This window comes from Hyla sarda, chromosome 4 (assembly GCF_029499605.1).
Source record: "Hyla sarda isolate aHylSar1 chromosome 4, aHylSar1.hap1, whole genome shotgun sequence".
In the NCBI taxonomy this organism is placed as follows: domain Eukaryota; kingdom Metazoa; phylum Chordata; class Amphibia; order Anura; family Hylidae; genus Hyla; species Hyla sarda.
This window is the reverse complement of record NC_079192.1, coordinates 359857991-359879648: the sequence shown is the minus strand read 5'-3', so window position 1 is coordinate 359879648 and position 21658 is coordinate 359857991.

Below are 21658 nucleotides of genomic sequence, written 5' to 3'. Positions count from 1 at the left end.
TGGAAGACATCAGGGGGCTTCAAAGTTCAGCAGCAATTTTCCAATTTTTCGCAAAATTTTCAAAATCGGAATTTTTCAGGGACCAGTTCAGGTTTGAAGTGGATTTGAAGGGTCTTCTGGTTAGAAATACCCGATAAATGACCCCATTATAAAAACTGCACCCCTCAAAGTATTCAAAATGACAATCAGTAAGTGTGTTAACCCTTTAGGTGTTTCACAGGAATAGCAGCAAAGTGAAGGAGAAAATTCTAAATCTTCATTTTTTACACTAGAATGTTCTTGTAGACCCAGTTTTTGAATTTTTACAAGGGGTAAAAGGAAAAAAATCCTCTCAAAATTTGTAACCCAATTTCTCTCGAGTAAGAAAATACCTCATATGTGTATGTCAAGTGTTCGGCGGGTGCACTAGAGGGCTCAGAAGCGAAGGAGCAACAATGGGATTTAGGAGAGTGAGTTTTTCTGAAATGGTTTTTGGGGGGCATGTCCCATTTAGGAAGCCCCTATGGTGCCAGGACAGCAAAAAAAAAAAAAACACATCGCACACTATTATGGAAACGACACCCCTCAAGGAACGTAACAAGGGGTACGGTGAGCCTTAACACCCCACAGGTGTTTGACAACTATTTGTTAAAGTCGGATGTGTAAATGAAAAAATAATATATTTTTCCACTAAAATGCTGGTTTTTCCCCAAATTTTACTTTTTTACAAAGGGTAATAGGAGAAAATGCCCCCCAAAATTTGTAACCCCATTTCTTCTGAGTATGGAAATACCCCATATGTGGACGTCAAGTGCACTGCGAGCGAACTACAATGCTCAGAAGAGAAGGAGCACCATTGAGCTTTTAGAGAGATAATTTGTTTGGAATGGAAGTCGGGGGCCATGTGCATTTACAAAGCCCCCCCGTGGTGCCAGAACAGTGGACCCCCCCCCCCACGTGACCCCATTTTGGAAACTACACCCCTCACGGAATGTAATAAGGGGTGCAGTGAGCATTTACACCCCACTGGCGTTTGACAGATCTTTGGAACAGTGGGCTGTGCAAACAAAAAAATGAAATTTTTCATTTTCACAGACCACTGTTCCAAAAATCTGTCAGACCCCTGTGGGGCGTAAATGCTCACTGTACCCCTTATTACATTCCGTGAGGGGTGTAGTTTCCAAAATGGGGTCACATGTGGGTATTTATTATTTTGCATTTATGTCAGAACCGCTGTAAAATCAGCCACCCCTGTGCAAATCACCAATTTCGGCCTCAAATGTACATGGTGCGCTCTCACTCCTGAGCCTTGTTATGCGCCCGCAGAACATTTTACGCCCACATATGGGGTATTTCCGTACTCAGCAGAAATTGCGTTACAAATTTTGGGGGTCTTTTTTTCCTTTTACCTCTTGTGAAAATAAAAAGTAAAGGGCAACACCAGCATGTTAGTGTAAATTTTTTTTTTTTTTTACACTAACAGGCTGGTGTAGACCCCAACTTTTCCTTTTCATAAGGGGTAAAAGGAGAAAAAGCCCCCCAAAATTTGTAGTGCAATTTCTCCCGAGTACGGAGATACCCCATATATGGCCCTAAACTGTTTCCTTGAAATACGACAGGGCTCCAAAGTGAGAGAGCACATGCGCATTTGAGGACTAAATTAGGGATTGCTCAGGGGTGGACATAGGGGTATTCTATGCCAGTGATTCCCAAACAGGGTGCCTCCAGCTGTTGCTAAACTCCCAGCATGCCTGGACAATCAGTGGCTGTCCGCAAATGCTGGGAGTTGTTGTTTTGCAACAGCAGGAGGCTCCTTTTTGGAAACACTGCTGTACAATACGTTTTTTATTTTTATTGGGGGGGGGACAGTGTAAGGGGTGTATATGTAGTGTTTTACTCTTTATTAGGTGTTAGTGTAGTGTAGTGTTTTTAGGGTACATTCACACTGGCGGGTTACGGTGAGTTTCCCGCTAGAAATTTGCGCTGCGGCGAAAAATTTGCCGCAGCTCATACTTGAAGCAGGAAACTTGCTGTAAACCCGCCTGTGTGAATGTACCCTGTACGTTCACATGGGGGGGGGGGGGGGGGCAAACCTCCAGCTGTTTCAAAACTACAACTCCCAGCATGCACGGTCTGTCAGTACATGCTGGGAGTTGTAGTTTTGCAACAGCTGGAGGCACACTGGTTGGAAAACCTTCAGTTAGGTTCTGTTACCTAACTCAGTATTTTCCAACCAGTGAGCCTCCAGCTGTTGCAAAACTACAACTCCTAGCATGCATGTTTGGTCAGTACATGCTGGGAGTTGTAGTTTTGAAACAGCTGGAGGCACACTGGTTGGAAAATACTGAGTTGGGTTCTGTTACCTAACTCAGTATTTTCCAACCAGTGTGCCTCCAGCTGTTGCAAAACTACAATTCCCAGCATGTCTGATCACAGAAGGGCATGCTGGGAGATGTAGTTATACAACAGCTGGAGGTACGCAACTACAACTCCCAGCATGCCGAGACAGCTGTTTGCTGTGTGGGCATGCTGGAATTTGTAGTTTTGCAACATCTGGAGTGCTACAATTTAGAGACCACTGAACAGTGATCTCCAAACTGTGGACCTCCAGATGTTGCAAAACTACAACTCCCAGCATGCCCAGACAGCAAACAGCTGTGTGGGCATGCTGGGAGTTGTAGTTTTGCAAGATCTAGAGGGCAGTATAGAGATCACTGTGCAGTGGTCTCTAAACTGCAGACCTCCAGCTGTTGCAAAACTACAAATTCCAGCATGCCCACACAGAAAACAGCTGTCTGGGCATGCTGGGAGTTGTAGTTTTGCAACATCTGGAGGGCTACAGTCTAGAGACCACTATAGTGGTCTCAGACTGTAGCCCTCTAGATGTTGCTATGCAACTACTCACATCCATGAGCCGTCGCATCCATGAGCCGTCCTCTTCTGCCGCACGCCGTCGCAGATCTCCGTCGCCGCCGCCGATCCCCGTCGCTCCGCTGCCTCCGGAGGGGTAAGTGGACTCCGGCGCCCGGTCCTCTTCGTTTTCCCCATTCTGCCCCGCCTATTGTGGGAGGGCAGGACGGGGAAAACGAAAGTAAACCCCTCCGCCCCACATCTGCTATTGGTGGTCGCGTCTAGACCACCAATAGCAGAGATAGGAGGGGTGGCAACCCTGCCACCTCACTCCTATCGCTACAGGGGGATCGTGGGTGTCTAGGACACCCGCGATCCCCCTTCTATTCTGGGTCACCGGGTCACCATAGACCCGTAATGACCCGGAATCGGCGCAAATCGCAAGTGTGAATTCACTTGCGATTTGCGCCGATCGCCGACATGGGGGGGTCTAATGACCCCCCTGGGCATTTGCACGGGGTGCCTGCTGATAGATATCAGCAGTCACCCCGGCCCGGTCCCCACCCGGCACGCGGCGGGGGCCGAAATTCCCACGGGCGTATGGATACGCCCTTCGTCTCCAACAGGTTAGTATAGCTTCTAGCTAGAAGTTTAGGTCTCCCAAATAATGTATCAATGAAGCGAAAGGGAACCTTATACTGAAAATATGATTAAAACTTCACTTTTAATAGTAGCTAAAAAAAATATCAAACAAACAAAACATCTAGTGCACAAAATATTTACGGACCGCCACCGTTAATAAGAGATATCGCTAGTAGAAGCTCAAATATCTGCTATTGGGCAGTCCTTGTAAGATGAAGGAGTACTGTAGTCGTAGGGCTACTGTGTATAAATAGTCCCTAGATCACTTCTGCTGGTCTTCCTTAGACGAAGGTGCATGTTACCATAATTCATATGCATAAGATGCGTGTTCCAGCAATTATAATATTTGTCATAATGCAATAGTGACTCTGCTAGTCAGTGTATCCCAGTAGTACAAGGCCTTGATAGCAGCATACATAGGCAGCAATAGATAGCACATATCTTAGCAGCATACCATCATTGCACTCCGTTCTGCAGCAATTAGTATTGCACTTTCCAGCATAGCAGCAGAAATCCTGATAGAGTAAACAAGTAGCAATAGATAGCACATATCTTAGCAGCATACCATCATTTTACTCAATTCTGCAACAGTAGGTATTGCACTTTCCAACATAGCAGCAGAGATATACAGCAGCAGAATATAGAGTTAGCACCAAAGCGAAATTAATATCATTGCACTTAGCACTTCAGTTCTGCAGCAGTTAATTATTGCACTTATTTCAGTAGCTGCAGATAACTTGCAGTAAGCAGCAGTACAAGCAATTGGTTCCAACATTCATCCATAGTCATTGCACTTAGCCCTATGTGCTGCAGCTGTCCTTCATCTAGTCCGATAACAAATGCATTAATAAAGCAGCATAGTTACATATCTTAACATGTCCAGAGCAGGGGTCCTACGCGTTTCCTTTGCCATCAATCATCAGGGACCCGCGTCTTGGCTCTTTATTTTGGTTTAATCCATGTGCCCATTTCTCTATGTGCGACTCTGGTGGCGGCCGTACACAGAACATCTCGTTCGCGCTGTTTTTTAAGCTAGTTAGCTCCTCCCCCTACATCACATGACTCCCTCAGTCTGGGTCATGCGCGTCATAGACACATTGAATATAAGATCAGGGATTTCTCTAATTGTAGGACATCTAAAGTGGTGTATCTATGTAAGTGCCCTTGTCCCGTAAGCTATGTGGGTAAAACCACACGCGAACTGAGACGTAGAATTGGTGAACATCTGGGGGACATACGTTACCATCGGGACACACTGGTGGCAAGAAATATATGTGATAAACTTAATGGAGATCCTAGAGTGTTAAAATTTCAGGTCATAGAGGTTATTCGTAATGACATTAGGAGAGGTGATGTGGATAGAAAAATTCTTTAAAAAGAAACAGAATGGATATACAGGTTAAAAATGGTTAATCCTTTTGGTCTCAATGAGAATCTTAATTTCTCGGCTTTTACTGAATAATGTGTATGGTCTAATCCTGATGATTAGCAGAGTGAGAAATGTGGAGAATATAGTTTGACATTTTCCTCTTAAAAATGTATTATCTTTTTGGTCCTAGAAGAGGACTTAGTATATTTATATATCAGACTAAAATTGGGTATCCTTTTCATATGTATTTTTATGGGATGGCTGAGCAAGGCTGGTCATGGTTGGCGGTGGTTTCGGATTGGAGCTCAGGGTCTTATATTACTAGCACTTTTAATTCCTAGATCTCCCTAATAGGACCATTACTTAGTAAGAGCAGGGAACGGCAACGTGGTTGAGGCCAACCTGTTAAGGAGGTGGATCAGGGACAGAGGTGTGGGATCAGCAATGTAGGGGGCACTACTGTCTCCGGCTTTTATTTAATCTACAGTTATGGCCGTAAATGTTGGCACCCCTGAAATTTTTTTATACACATGTTTATTCCCATTGTGCGTATTGGAACTAAACCCAAAAAGGGAGGAAAAAAGCAAATTGGACATAATGTCACCAAACTCCAAAAATGGGCTGGATAAAATTATTGGCACCCTTAACTTAATATTTGGTTAAACACTCTTTGTAAAAAAATAACTGAAATCAGTCGCTTCCTAAAACCATCAGCAAGCTTCTTACACCTTTCAGTCGGAATGTTGGACCACTCTTCCTTTGCAAACTGCTCCAGGTCTATCTTATTGGAACTTATTGGAACCTGTAAATAAAGAAAAAAAAGAGAAGGCCCAAAGAGGCGCCTAGTGCATTACCCTGGGTAGTGCATTACCCTGGGAGACAAGTAGCTCCCCACAGAGAGTGGGGATGGGTAAGGGGTCTAATAAATGGCCGCTCACCTGGAGCGTATATTAAATACGCATGTAACCTCAATCTGAGGTGCAAGAGGAGCATTCTGTGCAAACCTGCAGGTCTTAGGATGGGTCCAGATGGAAATCCTTTAAGTGAACTGGATATAGGAAGGAAAAGGTGACCTTCACACAGGTGCTCGGAAGTCCAGAGAGATCTCACAGCCAAGTCATGGAAGTGGATTAAAGTTCAAGCTTTATTGATTCATAAAAAGCTTGAAATTTAATCCACTTCCATGACTTGGCTGTGAGATCTCTCTGAACTTCATAGCGCCTGTGTGAAGGTCACCTTTTCCTTGCTATATCCAGTATCTTATTGGAAGGCTGCCTTTTCCCAACAGCAATTTTAAGATCTCTCCACATGTGTTCAATGGGATTTAGATCTGGACTCATTGCTGGCCACTTCAGAACTCTCCAGCGCTTTGTTGCCATCCATTTCTGGGTGCTTTTTGACGTATGTTTGGGGTCATTAGCCAAGATTTATCAAACTGTGAGAAAAAGTGGAGAGATTTTTCCACAGCAGCCAATCACAGCTCAGCTTTCAATTTACCTCAGCTCGTTAGCTGAGCTGTGATTGGTTGTTCGGGGAAAGTCACTCTACTTTTTCCTATCACACAGTTTGATAAATCTGGGCCATTGTCCTGCTGCAAGACCCAAGGTCTAGGACGCAAACTCAGCTTTCTGACACTGGGCTGTATAGTGTGACCCAAGATCCGTTGGTAATTTTCAGATTTCATGATGCCTTGCACACATTCAAGGCACCCAGTGCCAGAGGCAGTAAAACAACCCCAAAACATCATTGAACCTCCACCGTATTACTGTAGATACTGTTGGGGAGATTTATCAAAAACTGTGCAGAGGAAAAGTTGTCCAGTTGCCCTTAGCAACCAATCAGATCGCTTCTTTCATTTTTCACAGGCCTTCATGAAAATGAAAGAAGCAAGCTGATTGGTTGCTATGGGCAATTGGGCAAGTTTTCCTCTGCACAGGTTTTGATAAATCTCCCCCTGTGTTCTTTTCTTTGTAGGCCTCATTCCATTTTTGCTAAACAGAAGAATGATGTGCTTAACCAAAAAGCTCTATCTTGGTCTCATCTGTCCACAAGACGTTATCCCAGAAGGATTTTGGCTTACTCAAGTTCATTTTGGCAAATGTAGTCTTGCTTTTTTATGTCACTGTGTAAGCAGTGGGGTCCTCCTGGGTCTCCTGCCATAGCACTTCATTTCATTTAAATGTCGACAGATATTTTGCGCTGACACTAATGCTCTCTGATTGAATATCTTTGGAACTTGTTTGGGGCTGCTTATTCACCATCCGGACTATCCTACGTTGACACCTTTCCTCTATTTTTCTCTTCCATCCATGCCCAGGGAGATTAGCTACAGTACCATGGGTTGCAAACTTCTTTATAATTTTCCACACTGTGGACAAAGGCATATCTAGATCTCTGAAGATAGTTACATAGTTAGTACGGTCGAAAAAAGACATATGTCCATCAAGTTCAACCAGGGAATTAAAGGGTAGGGGTGTGGCGCGATATTGGGGAAGGGATGGGATTTTATATTTCTTCATAAGCATTAATGTTATTTGTAACCTTGCATTAATGCATTGTAACCTTGCATAAAAGCATTAATGGACTTGTAACCTTGAGATTGTTGATATTTTGTCCAAAATTTTTGTTCTCAAATCTTCAGACAGTTCTCTTCTCTTTCTGTTGTCCATGCTTAGTCTTTGCATTGTAGGTCTGTGTGTGCTACACTAAGTGAACTTCTCTCCTTATCTGCTTTCAGGTGTGATTTTTTTAATTTCCCACAACTGTTACTTTCCCCCAGGTGAGTTTAAAGGAGCATCACATGCTTGAAACAATCTTATTTTTCCACAATTTTGAAAGGGTGTCAATAATTTCGTCCAGCCCATTTTTGGAGTTTGGTGTGACATTATATCCAATTTGCTTTTTTCCCCTCCTTTTTTGGTTTAGTTTCAATACACACAAAGGGAATAAACATGTGTATAGCAAAACATGTGTTACTGCAATTCTTTTCTGTGAGAAATACTTCATTTTCTAGAAAAATTTCAGGGGTGCCAACATTTACGGCCATGACTGTATAGCGTGAGAGGATCTTGAACATCACACTTATATCCTCTATATATATCTTCATTTATTATTTTTAAGTGATTCTGTGGTAGCTAGTTTTGTATTATTATCTCTACTGCATATTTTGCTGCCTATGGAATAAGTGCTCCTGTATCTTACTATCTAGATATTGCTCTGGTCCAGCCCACCGTTACCATGTTCAGCCTATGTACAGCTCTTAGGCTAGGTTTCCACTTGGTTTTTTTTTCTAGCAGTTTTTGGAAAACTGCCACTGCAGTTTTTGAGCCAAAGCCAGAAATATATTCAAAACGAATGGGAAATATAAAGGAAGAACTTATACTTCTCCTCCCTTATGGATCCCCTTCTGAATTTGGCTCAAAAACTGCAGTGGCAGTTTTCCAAAAACTGCCAGAAAAAAAACAAAGTGGAAACCTAGCCTAAACCTGTCTTTATATTAAACTTACCCTTGGTGTCTCGGGCAGTAGCTACATAATAGTAGCTATGGTCATGGACATAAACAAAACAGATCACATGACAAACTCCCAGGCTATGATTACGTCATCGCGCCGCAAGGCCGGTTACATGACGGCTTGCGATGCAATTGCGAAGATAACATAGCTGCAGGGATCGCGATAGTATGGTGATCCAGAAGTTACTATTTCTTCACTGGATGTATATTGCAGCGCTTGCCGTGAGACCTGCAATATAAGGCCATAACATTCTTACATTATCCATGGGTAGGGATGCACTAGCAGACACGGGGCGTGCATTGGACGCCATTGAGCTCTTATTGGGGGTAGGTGCAGTTACCATTACTTTCCTTCTTGCACTATATGATATCCAGAAACATTTATTTTGGAGTGGAGTATCTTGAATGGTATTATGCTTCATTATACAGGTGTATCGCTGCTAAACCAGTCACGCTCCCTGACATCAGTCCCTATCTAAAGGACTATTTTACCCAGGTGTTCCTTGATAAACCCCAATATTATTGGGGGGGGGGGGGAATACGTTGTTACGAGAGGGCACAAAACTGAAATGTTGCTTTTATTTTATTCACTATTCACATGAGGCGTATTTAATTGTGGCTAATACATGGTGAGTAAATACCTCTACTTCAAATAAATGTTTGGAAAATGGTCTACGTGAATTGTTCACTTCACCTTTTTTCCTTGACGAAAGGGTATAGATATATAGACGCCATCACAATCTACATATCCTGGTAGACGGATGGTCGATGTTATAAAACAGATTATTTAGTCACTAGAGCACTTAGACCTGACTTGCTTACTCTTCCGATCATTGTAGATATCAGGTATTTAGGTATCAAGTTGAAGGTGTCACAAGTCTCTAATCACATTTCTAGCTATGAGTATTTTTTAATGCATATCAATAAACAATTGTTTTTAAATTATCTAAATAAGAGTCTACAAGGGCTGTGAAATTATGATGTGGGGTGGCAGCAGCAGGTGTATGTATGATGTGTGTGTTTGTATGATGTGTGTGTATGTATGTGGGATGTGTGTGTGTTCGATGTAAGCAGGAAAGGATGAAGGGTGTAAGTATGATGTGAATGTATGATGTGTGTGTATGTATGATGTGTGCATATATCTATGATGTGGGTGTAGAATGTATGTATGACAGATGTGTGTAAGCTAGACGGATGCATGTATGTGAGATGCTTGTATGTATGATGTGTGTACGTATCATAGATGTGTGTACCTAAAAGGCGCTGCTGCTACTACTACTACTTAACTAAAGTGTGCTGTTACTTCTACCTAAAGGTATCTGCTACTACTACCTAGGGGGACTGCTGCTACTACTACTACCTAAATGGGGGCTTCTACTACTTTAAGCGGGGGCTACTGGGGACTGCAACTTTATAAAGGGGGGGGGGGGCTACCATCTACTACTGTCTACAATAGCTAGTTAAAACCTTACCTACTTGGGGGACACCTCCATAATGGGGGACCCATATTAAAGGGGTACTCTGCTGGAAAACTTTTTTTTTATCAACTGGTGCACGAAAGTTAAACAGATTTGTAAGTTACTTCTATTTAAAAATGTTAATCCTTCCAGGACTTATCAGCAGCTATATCCTCCACAGGAAGTTCTTTTCTTTTTGAATTTCTCTTCTGTCTGACCACAATCCTCTCTGCTGACACCTCTGTCCATTTTAGGAACTGTCCAGAGGAGGATCAAATCCCCATAGCAAACCTCTCCTGCTCTTGGACAGTTCCTAACATGGACAGAGGTGTCAGCAGAGAGCACTTGTCAGACAGACAAGGAAATTGTGGTCAGACAGAAAGGAAATTTTAAAAGAAAAGAACATCTGTAGTTTACAACAGTTGATAAGTACTGGAAGGATTAAGATTTGTAGTGCGGGTGATGCTGATAAAAACGATACTCAGATTCGCCCAGCCGCTCCGCCGCAATTCTCCTGTTTCTTTTTATGCAAATGAGGTCCTTGGGGCATGAGCATCGCCATTCTTCAGGCGGAAATTTTTCAACGGATTTTCCGTTCACAAATACGGCTTCACAAATTCCGAAGTGTGAATTTGTGAACGGATACCCATTCACTATACAGTACAGTACAGTACATTTTAGTAAGCGGAATTTCTGCCTGCAATTTCAAAGCGGAATTGCAGGCGGAAATTCTGTAGTGTGAACCTAGCCTAAATGTAATTTAACCCCTTCAGTAATAAAAGTTTAGATCACCCCCCTTTTTCCATTTAAAAATAATAAAAATAAACATGTGGTATCGCCGCATTCATAAATGTCTGAACTATAAAAATATAATGTTAATTAAACCGCGTACATGGTGTACAAGCATGTCAAACTCAAAGGCTAACATAGGCCAGAAAAACAAGGTTTAAGTTTATGTGGGCCGCATCCAAAAAAGGACGTAGTAACGCCAGCCCTTGAATTCTGGGAGCGTGACGTGAGCGAACGCCAATACGAGGCCCCCACATTAGGTTGGCAGTACAGTTCCCCCACATTAGGTTGGCAGTACAGTTCCCACACATTAGGTTGGCAGTATAGTTCCCCCACATTAGGTTGTAGTTCCCCCACATTAGGTGCAGTATAGTTCCATCACATTAGGTGCAGTATAGTTCCCCTCACATTAGGTGCAGTATAGTTCCCCCACAGACATACAGCCTCCAGCCATATATAGTGTATGGCTGGAGGCTGTATGCCTGTGTACTGCCTCACTTCAGTGCTCTGACCACCACGGTGGTCACTTACCATGCTGGCCAGCGCGCGTCTTTCACCTCCATTGCTATGGGCACACACACTGGACATCAGTGACATCATGGCGTGCGTTATCTACCGGCGACCCCTGCGTTTTTAAACTTAATGCGGGGCCGCTGAGAGTTGATGGGGTATACCTGTGTCGCGAAAACATATTTCAGGACACAGGGATGTTCTTAATAGTGATGGGAGGGGATCCGCCACTGCAGGGCAAGCATCGGTTCTGCTCAGGCCGCAAAAAGGTTCATAAAGTCCAATCAAAAACAAAAATGGTACCGAAAAAAACTTCAGAACACGGCGCAAAAGATTAGCCCTCACACATCCCTGTATATAGAAAAATAAAAAAGTTATAGGGGTCAGAAGATGACAATTTTACACATTTTTTAAGTAGTAAAATAAAATAAAACCTATATATATTAGGTATCCTTGTAACCATATGGACCTACAGAATTAAGTTATGGTGTCATTTTTTCTAAAAAGTACACTGCATAGAAAAAAAAATTCCACTTTTGCCCCACAAATAATTTTTTTTTCTTGTTTTGCCGTGAATTTTGTGGTAAAAAGTTTGATGTAATTATAAAGCACAACTGGTGGTGCAAAAAAATAAGCCCTCATATGGGTCTATAGGTGCAAAATTGAAAGAGCTATGATTTTTAGAAGGTGATGAGGAAAAAAAACTAAAATGCAAAAACGGAAAAACCCTGTGTGCTTAAGGGGTTAAAGGGGTACTCCCCCCCCCCCCCCCCCAAACATCTTATCTCCTATCCCAAGGATAGGGGATAAGATGTCTGATCACGGGGGTCCAGCTCCAGTCATCCGATGCATGGAGCAAACTCCACTCCATGCTGGATGATGGGTGACCACAGTCACCACGCCTCCTCCATTCATGTCTATGGGAAGAGGTGTGACATCACGAACACGGAAGCGCTAAGCTTTCATGTTCAGAACGACGCGGTACCGGCCTGAAGATCGCAGGAGGTCCCATCGGCCTGAAACCCCCACCCCATGATCAGACATCTTATCCCCCATGCTTTGGATAGGGGATGTCCCGTCCCACAGGTGTGGACCCACTGTGCCACAAGTGGCAGCCAGCCAAGCAGGCAGAATGGGGCTAAACTGAAACTTGGAGACAGTACAGGGGCAGCAATGCCGATAATAGTGTTTATTTGCAAGGTGCATACAAAGTCCAATAGACAGGCAACGGATCAGAAACAGCATATAGATCAGGCAGAAACCTAGCAATGCATACAGACAAAAGCAGAAAGCACAATCTTGCTGAGACCCAGAACATCAGGTGTGGCCTCATTATAAATAGGTGGTGCCTGGCAGGAATTGGCTGGGAATGTAATAGAAAGTGCACATTGGCCCTATAAGTCTCAGCCAGTGCTCCCCAACCTTTTTATCGCAGACCGGTAAACGTTTGATAATTATTCCGTGTCCCGCTTGTTTTATATAGACCGCAGCCCCCCCCTTATATAGACAGCAGCCCCCCCTCAATATAGACAGCAAGCCCCTCCCACTTATATAGACAGCAAGCCCCCCTCTCATAGACAGCAGCCCCCCCCTTATAGACAGCAGGCTCCCCTAATAGACAGCAGGCCCCCCTTATATAGACAGCAGCCCCCCCCTCAATATAGACAGCAAGCCCCTCCCACTTATATAGACAGCAGCCCCCCCTCTCATAGACAGCAGCCCCTCCCCTTATAGACAGCAGCCCCCCCCCCTTATAGACAGCAGGCTCCCCCTAATAGACAGCAGGCCCCCCTTATATAGACAGCAGCCCCCCCCCCACTTATATAGACAGCAGGGCCCCCCATATAGACAGCACTCACTCTGCTGCTAGATCAGTGGTCTCCAAACTGTGGACCTCCAGCTGTTGCAAAACTACAACTCGCAGCATCTGGAGGTCCATAGTTTATAGACAGCAGGCCCCCGCCCCCCCCCCCCCCCTCTTGTAAACAGCTCACCACCTGCGGTTGTTCTCGGGTGCTGCCGCTCCACTGCCCCGTTCTCCTGTCCTCATCATGACGTCCTATGGAGGAGCATGTGCCATACACGTCACTCTGCTTCCATCGCAGCATTACGCTGGGCGCAAGGGAGGAGGAGTGACGTGTGTGTCACATGCTCCTCCATAGGACGTAATGATGCGATCGGAAGAACAGGAGAGCAGCACTGCAGGTATCTGACATGGTATCGATTGGCCAGGAGGAGGATCAGTGTAACAATAGCGAATTTTCATTCGGTATTGTAACACAAAGGGCTGGCTCGGCCGCCACAGTGAAATTATTTAAAGTTCCTCGAGCAGCCCGGTACCGTTTGATTTACGGACTGGTACCGGTCCGCGGCCCGGGGAACACTGCCCTAGAGGACAGAAGGGAAACTGCAGCAATGGCAGAAACATCAGAGCAGGAAATACAACACGAACATGCCACCAAGAATGTCGCATGGCGCAGGCAAGACCCAGGGCACATGGTACGCTGGTGGTTTACAAACAGCAGCATTACAGGGGATAAGATGTCTAGGGGCAAAGTACCCCTTAATGACAATTGATGTAAATGTACGTCATGGTGCGGTGGCACTTAATGCACCATGACGTACATTTAGGCTCCACCATGACCGCGAGCACCGGACCGGTGCTCGTGTCATGCGCGGCAGGTCCCAGCTGCTATCAGCAGCCAGGAACCCACCGGTAATGGCCGACATCCGCAATCGTGTCGATGTCTGCCATTAACTCCTCAAATGCCGTGATCAATACAGATGCAGTGCGGTACTTTAAATGGATAATCGGATCGCCCGCATCGCTGTCGCGTGGATCCGATCATCCATAATGGCGGATGGAGGTCCCCACACCTGCCTCTGTCTGTCTCCTGGGGTCTTCTGGTCTGAGATTGAGCAGAAGATCGCCGATAATACTGATCAGTGATATGCCCTATGCATAGCACTGAACAGTATTAGCAATCATGATTGCAATAAATAGTTCCCTATGGGGACATAGAAAGTATAAAAATTTAAGTCCTCTGTTTTTCCCATTTTACCCCCAAAGAAGAGTAAAAAAAAATTAATAAAACATATTTGGTATCAATGCGTACTCAAAGTCTGAACCATCAAAATATATAGTTTATTATCCCGTACGGTGAACGGCATAAATGTAAAAAAAAATTAAAAAATCCAAGATTACTGCTTTTTGGTCACATTTTATTAAAAAAAAAGAATTATGAAAAATTAATAAAAAGTCAAATATAAGCAAAAGTGGTACCAATAAAAACTACAGGTCATGGCCATCTTTTGGGTTGCATCTTCTGTAGCTCTCAGCTGAAAATCCTACACGTATTAAGTTATTTCTCTATGCCACACCTTTCAACCGTGTCCACTGTTGTAGACAGCATAAGGGTATGTTTATATGTACACAATCTGCTGCAGTTTTCCATCGCAGAAATTCAGCAGCAGCTTATGTACCCTTACGGTGTCTTTTATTTAGTAACTAATATAGGTGGCAAACGTTTAACTTCTTAAGGACACGTAAATGTACGGTGCTGCATGTCGATATTTTGCGTACAGCGCCGTACATTTACTGCACAGCTGTGACGCGAGCACACGAGCTGCGCTCGCTTCATTCACGCCGCGGACCCGTCGGTAATGGCGGACATCAGCGATCGCGATGATGTCTGCCATTAACCTCTGAGATGCAGTGATCAATACAGATCACGGCATCAGCGGCAGTGCAGCACTTAAAATGGCTGATCTGATCGCCCGATGGGATCAGATCAGCCAAGATGGCGGACGGAGGTCCCCTCACCTGTCTCTGTCCGTCTTCCAGGGTCTTCTGCACTGATCTGCCTTCCAGCAGACCAGAGCAGAAGATCGCCGACAATACTATACTATACTATACCCTATGCATAGCACTGAACAGTATTAGCAATCTAATGATTGCTATAAATAGTCCCCTATGGAATAAAAAAGTGTAAAATAAATATGGAATAAAAAAGCGTGATCGCTCCGGGTCCGATAGCTATCACCCCCCCTCCCGTAGGCTTGCATTGAGGGGCGGAGCGTGACATCACACGTGGGCGGAGGCGTGACGTCACACGCCGCCGACCCTGCGGTCGACCGTGACTGTGATAAGGATTCCAGATCCGTCTGGGTGCTCAGCTTCAGGAACAGACCACTTCCCAAAACGTGTCCAATTGAAGTAGAAGCGGCACTCCAATTGTGATCAAATCAAAAATGTAGTTTTATTCACACATCTGTGCAGAACAGCGACGTTTCGGCTTAACAATAAAGCCTTTCTCAAGAATCATGCTTGAGAAAGGCTTTATCGTTAAGCCGAAACTTCGCTGTTCTGCACAGATGTGTGAATAAAACTACATTTTTGATTTGCTCACAATTGGAGTGCAGCTTCTACTTCTATTGTGTATATATGTGTACAAATCTATCAATTATATTATATATATATATATATATATATATATAAAACTCAACGTGTGTGTGTGTGTGTGTGTGTGTGTGTATGTATGTATGTATGTTCCACAAAAACTTTCAAACGACTAAACATATTAACATGAAACTTGGCACACGTTACTTATATGTCAGCAACAAACATAGGATAGGTGATTTAACCCTTACTCACCCCCATAAGCGGGGCTTATGTTTAAAGTCCCATACAAGTCAATGGGAAATATATGTTAGGCTGGGTTCACACTACGTTTTTCCCCCTACGGGAGCGCATATGGCAGGGGGGAGCTAAAACCTTGCGCTCCCGTATGCCTTCGTATGCGCTCCCATATGTCATTCATTTCAATGAGCCTGCCGGAGTGAAAGGTTCGGTCGGCTCATTTTTGCGCCGTATGCGCTTTTACAACCGGACCTAAAACTGTGGTCAACCACGGTTTGAGGTCCGGTCGTAAAAGCGCATACGGCGCAAAAATGAGCCGACCGAACGTTTCACTCCGGCAGGCTCATTGAAATGAATGACATACGGGAGCGCATACGAAGGCATACGGGAGCACGAGGTTTTAGCTCCCCCCTGCCGTATGCGCTCCCGTATGGGAGAAAACGTAGTGGGAACCCAGCCTTACTGCATAACTTCCAAACGGCTTGAGATCTTTCGATAATACTTGGTCACATGTTACTTATATGTCCACTTAAAATATAGGATAGTTAATTTAACCCTTAACTACCCCCATTTGTGAGGGTCGGGTTTTTGTTTAAAGTCCCATGCAAATCAATGGGAAATGTATGTTCCAATATAATTTCCGTATGGCTGGAGATATTTCAATACCTGGTACACATATTACGGGACGGGACAGGAGGGACGGGACGTGGGGTTGGGATATGACAACAATATATGAGGACGGGATATGAAGTCAAAAGCTTCCTCGTTTGTTTATTTTCCTCCCCAACAAGGATTAGGAAGGAAAAACCGGGCAACGCCGGGTACTCAGCTAGTACATATATACAGGGTGGGCCATTTATATGGATACACCTTAATAAAATGGGAATGGTTGGTGATATTAACTTCCTGTTTGTGGCACATTAGTATATGTGAGGGGGGAAACTTTTCAAGATAGGTGGTGACCATGGTGGCCATTTTGAATCCAACTTAAATTTTTTCAATAGGAAGAGGGTCATCTGACACATCAAACTTATTGGGAATTTCACAAGAAATACAATGATGTGCTTGGTTTTAACGTAACATTATTCTTTCGTGAGTTATTTACAAGTTTCTTCCAGTATCCTTCCAGTATCCGTAGTTTCAGGTGCTGCAGAATGCGCAAAACAAAAATTGGAACAGGACCCTTAGTTTACGCAGAAGATTTTGTTCAGCGATGAGGCAAACTTTTATGTGAATGGTGAAGTTAACAAACAAAACCACCGCTATTGGTCTGACACTAACCCACATTGGATAGATCCCTCCAAGACTGTTGGAAAACAAAAATTGATGGTATGGTGTGGTATATGGGGTACAAAGATAGTGGAGTGGGGCCATTCTTCATCAATGGAAACCTCAAGGCCACTGGATATGCAAAATTGCTACATGATGATGTGTTTCCCTCTTTATACACTGAAGCTGGCACATTCCCTGAGTTTTTCCAGCAAGATGGTGCACCACCACATTATGGGTGTCAGGTCCGAGCATTCCTAGATGAACAGTTTCCTGGAAAGTGGATTGGTCGTTGTGGGCCAGTTGAATGGCCCCCAAGGTCTCCCGATCTGACCCCCTTAGACTTTTATCTTTGGGGTCATCTGAAGGCAATTGTCTATGCTGTGAAGATACGAGATGTGCAGCACCTGAAACTACGGATGCTGGAAGCCTGTGCTAGCATTTCTCCTGCGGTGTTGCTATCAGTGTGTGAAGAGTGGGAGAAGAGGGTTGCATTGACAATCCAACACAATGGGCAGCACATTGAACACATTTTATAAGTGGTCAGAAACTTGTAAATAACTCATGAAAGAATAAAGTTACGTTATTCTTGTGAAATTCCCAATAAGTCTGATGTGTCACATGACCATCTTCCCATTGAAAAAACAAAAGTTGGATTCAAAATGGCCGACTTCAAAATGGCCGCCATGGTCACCACCCATCTTGAAACGTCCCCCCCCCCCCCCTCACATATACTAATGTGCCACAAACAGGAAGTTATTATCACCAACCATTTCCATTTTATTAAGGTGTATCCATATAAATGGACCACCCTGTATAACAAAACACATGCGAGTACAGTGACCCCCCGACATACGATGGCCCTGACATATGATCAAATTGACATACGATAGCCTCTCAGAGGCCATCGCATGTTGATGTCAGCATCGACATAGAATGCTTTTTTATGTCGGGGCCATCGCATTAAGTGCTATTCGGCAGCGCAAAATGCTTAAGCTGCTGCCGGATAGCAGCTTAATGTTCCCAGTGTGGTGAGTATTACATACCTCTCCACGATAGGAACGGCGTACGCAGCGACGTAATGACGTCGCTACGTAGGCCAAGTAAGGCCTTGCGGAAGACAGCGGAGGACCGGAGAAGACCAGGAGAGCCCAGCAGAGGACCGGAGAAGACCAGGAGAGCCCAGCGGAGGCCCGGGTCACCATCGGAGCAGCGGGACGCGGTCCGGAACGACAGGGACAGGTGAGTACAGCGGCGGGACGCGGTCCGGAGCGGCGGGGACAGGCGAGTACAGCTTCCTATACTTTACATTGCACGAATCCCTCAACATACGATGGATTTGACAAACGATGCCTCGTTTGGAACAAATTACCATCGTATGTTGAGGGACCACTGTATAGAATTTCATATTTCACTATTGACTCCCAGCTAACATCTAGCCAAAATGGCTTTGGCCACTCTGCAAGTATGGAGTTTTCGCATTTTATTTATTTATTATTATTATTTTTATATGCAGTGTGTTTTCAGACATTCTAATGCACACCAATTAAAAAACAATAGAGGAGAAAGAAAAAGGAGGTTTTGGCTGCAAACACACTCAACTTTTGTATGCCATTTTTGGCCAGAAAAGAAAGCACCACTTTTTTTTTTAACCTGTTAAGGACGAAGGGCGTACCTGTATGCTCTTGACGTTTCCACCGGGAGCTGAACGGGATTCTTACCAGCGCCGGCTGCAGTGGTTGTGAAATAGGGTCCGGCAGAGACGGCGCAGAAGATGGCGGAGATTGTTAGTAAGTGGCCCTCTAAAAGTTGCAAAACTACTACTCCCAGCATGCCCAGACAGCCTTTAGCTGTCAGGGCATGCTGGGAGTTGTAGTTTTGCAACATCTGGAAGGCCACAGTTTGGAGACCACTAAAATAATGAAAAAGAAAACCAGCAAGTTCATATGTATATATCACATAAATGAAAAATTTTAAAATAAAAAATAACTATAAAATTTACATTAATATATATATATATATATATATATATATATATATATATATATATAGACAATACATATACACTGCTCAAAAAAATTAAGGGAACACTACGATAACACATCCTAGATCTGAATGAACTAATCATATGAAATGCTTTCGTCTTTACATAGTTGAATGTGCTGACAACAAAATCGCACAAAAATGATCAATGGAAATCAAATGTATCAACCCATGGAGGCCTGGATATGGAGTCACACTCAAAAAAAAGGTGGAAAAATCACACTACAGGCTGATCCAACTTTGATGTAATGTCCTTAAAGGGGTAGTCCAGTGGTGAAAAACTTATCCCCTATCCTAAGGATAGGGGATAAGTTTGAGATCGCAGGGGGTCCGACCGCTGGGGCCTACTGCGATCTCTCTGTACGGGGGCCAGGCTCTCTGGCCAGATAGCGCGTGTCGGCCCCCACACGAAGCGGCGGCTGACACGCCCCCTCAATACAGCACTCCGGCTCTGCCATAGAGTTGTATTGAGGGGGCGCGTCGGCCGCCGCTTCGTGCGGGGGGGTCGACATTCCCCCTTCGCGAGGGCTGTCGGGGCCCCGTACAGGAGATCGTGGGGGACCCCAGCGGTCGGACCCCCGCGATCTCAAACTTATCCCCTATCCTTAGGATAGGGGATAAGTTGTTCACCACTGGACTACTCCTTTAAAGGGGTTATCCAGGAAATAACTTTTTTTTTTATATATATCGACTGGCTCCAGAAAGTTAAACAGATTTGTAAATTACTTCTATTAAAAAATCTTAATCCTTTCAGTACTTATGAGCTTCTGAAGTTTAGGTTGTTCTTTTCTGTCTAAGTAATCTCTGATGACACTTGTCTCGGGAACCGCCCAGTTTAGAAGAGGTTTGCTATGGGAATTTGCTTCTAAACTGGGCGTTTCCCGAGACACGTGTCATCAGAGAGCATTTAGACAGAAAAGAACAACCTAAACTTCAGAAGCTCATAAGTACTGAAAGGATTTTTTAATAGAAGTAATTTACAAATCTGTTTAACTTTCTGGAACCAGTTGAAAAAGTTTTTTTCCTGGAATACCCCTTTAAGTGTTCCCACCAATCCTCCTACATGTTTGGCAGTCTTGCTTTCTCAAGAATAGTATACTTGTTTACTGTATGAGTAGGTGAGTGGTATATATGCAAATCTTGAGAAAACAAGACTGCGAGACATGCAAGATGGTGGGCTACTGAGTGAGGTGGGACTCTTTTACTGTATTTACCGTGAATACTATAGTGCAGTGGTATAGATAGTACATTTTATAGTGATTTTCCATTTTTACATAATTTCTGTATCCAGCTCTGAGATGTACACACTAAGCATAGTCCAGGGGGAGCAGAGCACAATAAGTGAAGAAACACAGCGCTCAGTGAGGGTTGCAGGGGGAAAGAAAGGGGGAACTAACACTACAGGACCAGACTACACTTACCCAGCCTGAGAAGTGAGAGGATGATAGCTGACATGCCGGTGTGAAAAATTCAAACCCGCGAAAAAATCGGACCGCCCCTCTCCGAAGTTTGCCGAAGCTAGACACCGGACTCCTTCTGTAACTGGAGTTTCCTGTCACACAATGCTGATCACTTGCTGGGGAGGAGCAGCTGCTAAGCTTGTTCTGTGCACACAGGACGTCTCCCCTGCGTTACCAGGCCCAGCTGCGTTACCAGGCCCAGAGGCATTGGGGCAGAACTTTAAGAGACATCTCATTAGTAAGTTCTTGTTCTGCACTTCCCCTTATGTATTAAATGTAATTAAAACCCGGATAGCTGCCGATGTCTCCATTTTCTGGGTCCTGTCCTAATGACAGCCCAGGACTAATGGCCTTGCACTACTAAGCTGTGTGCAGGAGCGGGGGAGGGGCAGCAGCACTGCCTGGAGCGATGATCTGCTGTGCACAGGGGAGCAGACAGCCCGGCCAGGAGCAGGAGGTAATGTGAAGGGATTATTACCAGGCAGGACAGGAGGCTCACTGTGGGAGCAGGCATCATGGGCCCCCTTCTGAGCAGGCATCATGGGCCCCCTTCTGAGCAGGCATCATGGGCCCCCTTCTGAGCAGGCAACATGGGCCCCCTTCTGAGCAGGCATCATGGGCCCCCTTCTGAGCAGGCATCATGGGCCCCCTTCTGAGCAGGCATCATGGGCCCCCTTCTGAGCAGGCATCATGGGCCCCTTCTGCTCCAGACACGTGCTCCACTGTGAGAAGATGAGTGGTCTGAACGGGATGTCATGTGATCTGTGTGACCTTTCTCTACAGTGAAAAGACTAAACATCTTTAGACGCAGAGAAGACAACAGCCCCTGTCACATGACACCACAGCAAAACAGAGGCATTGGGGCAGAACTTTAAAGGAAAACTGTCAGATATTTTCTCCTGCACAATCCACAGGTACTGGTGGATAGTGTGGGAGACGCTGATTCCAATGAGCCCTACCTTGCCAGGATCGGCCCAGCCATTCACCCGCAATTTTAGTTTTATTCTATGTGGAAATCTTGCTGTAACTGGCACGGGCGGGTCTTCTGCAGCTAACTGGCACTGACATCAGCGCTGCTTATGAATATTCATCCCCTCCCTCCTTCTCTTCGCCGCTCCTAACTGGAGGGAGGGGGGATGA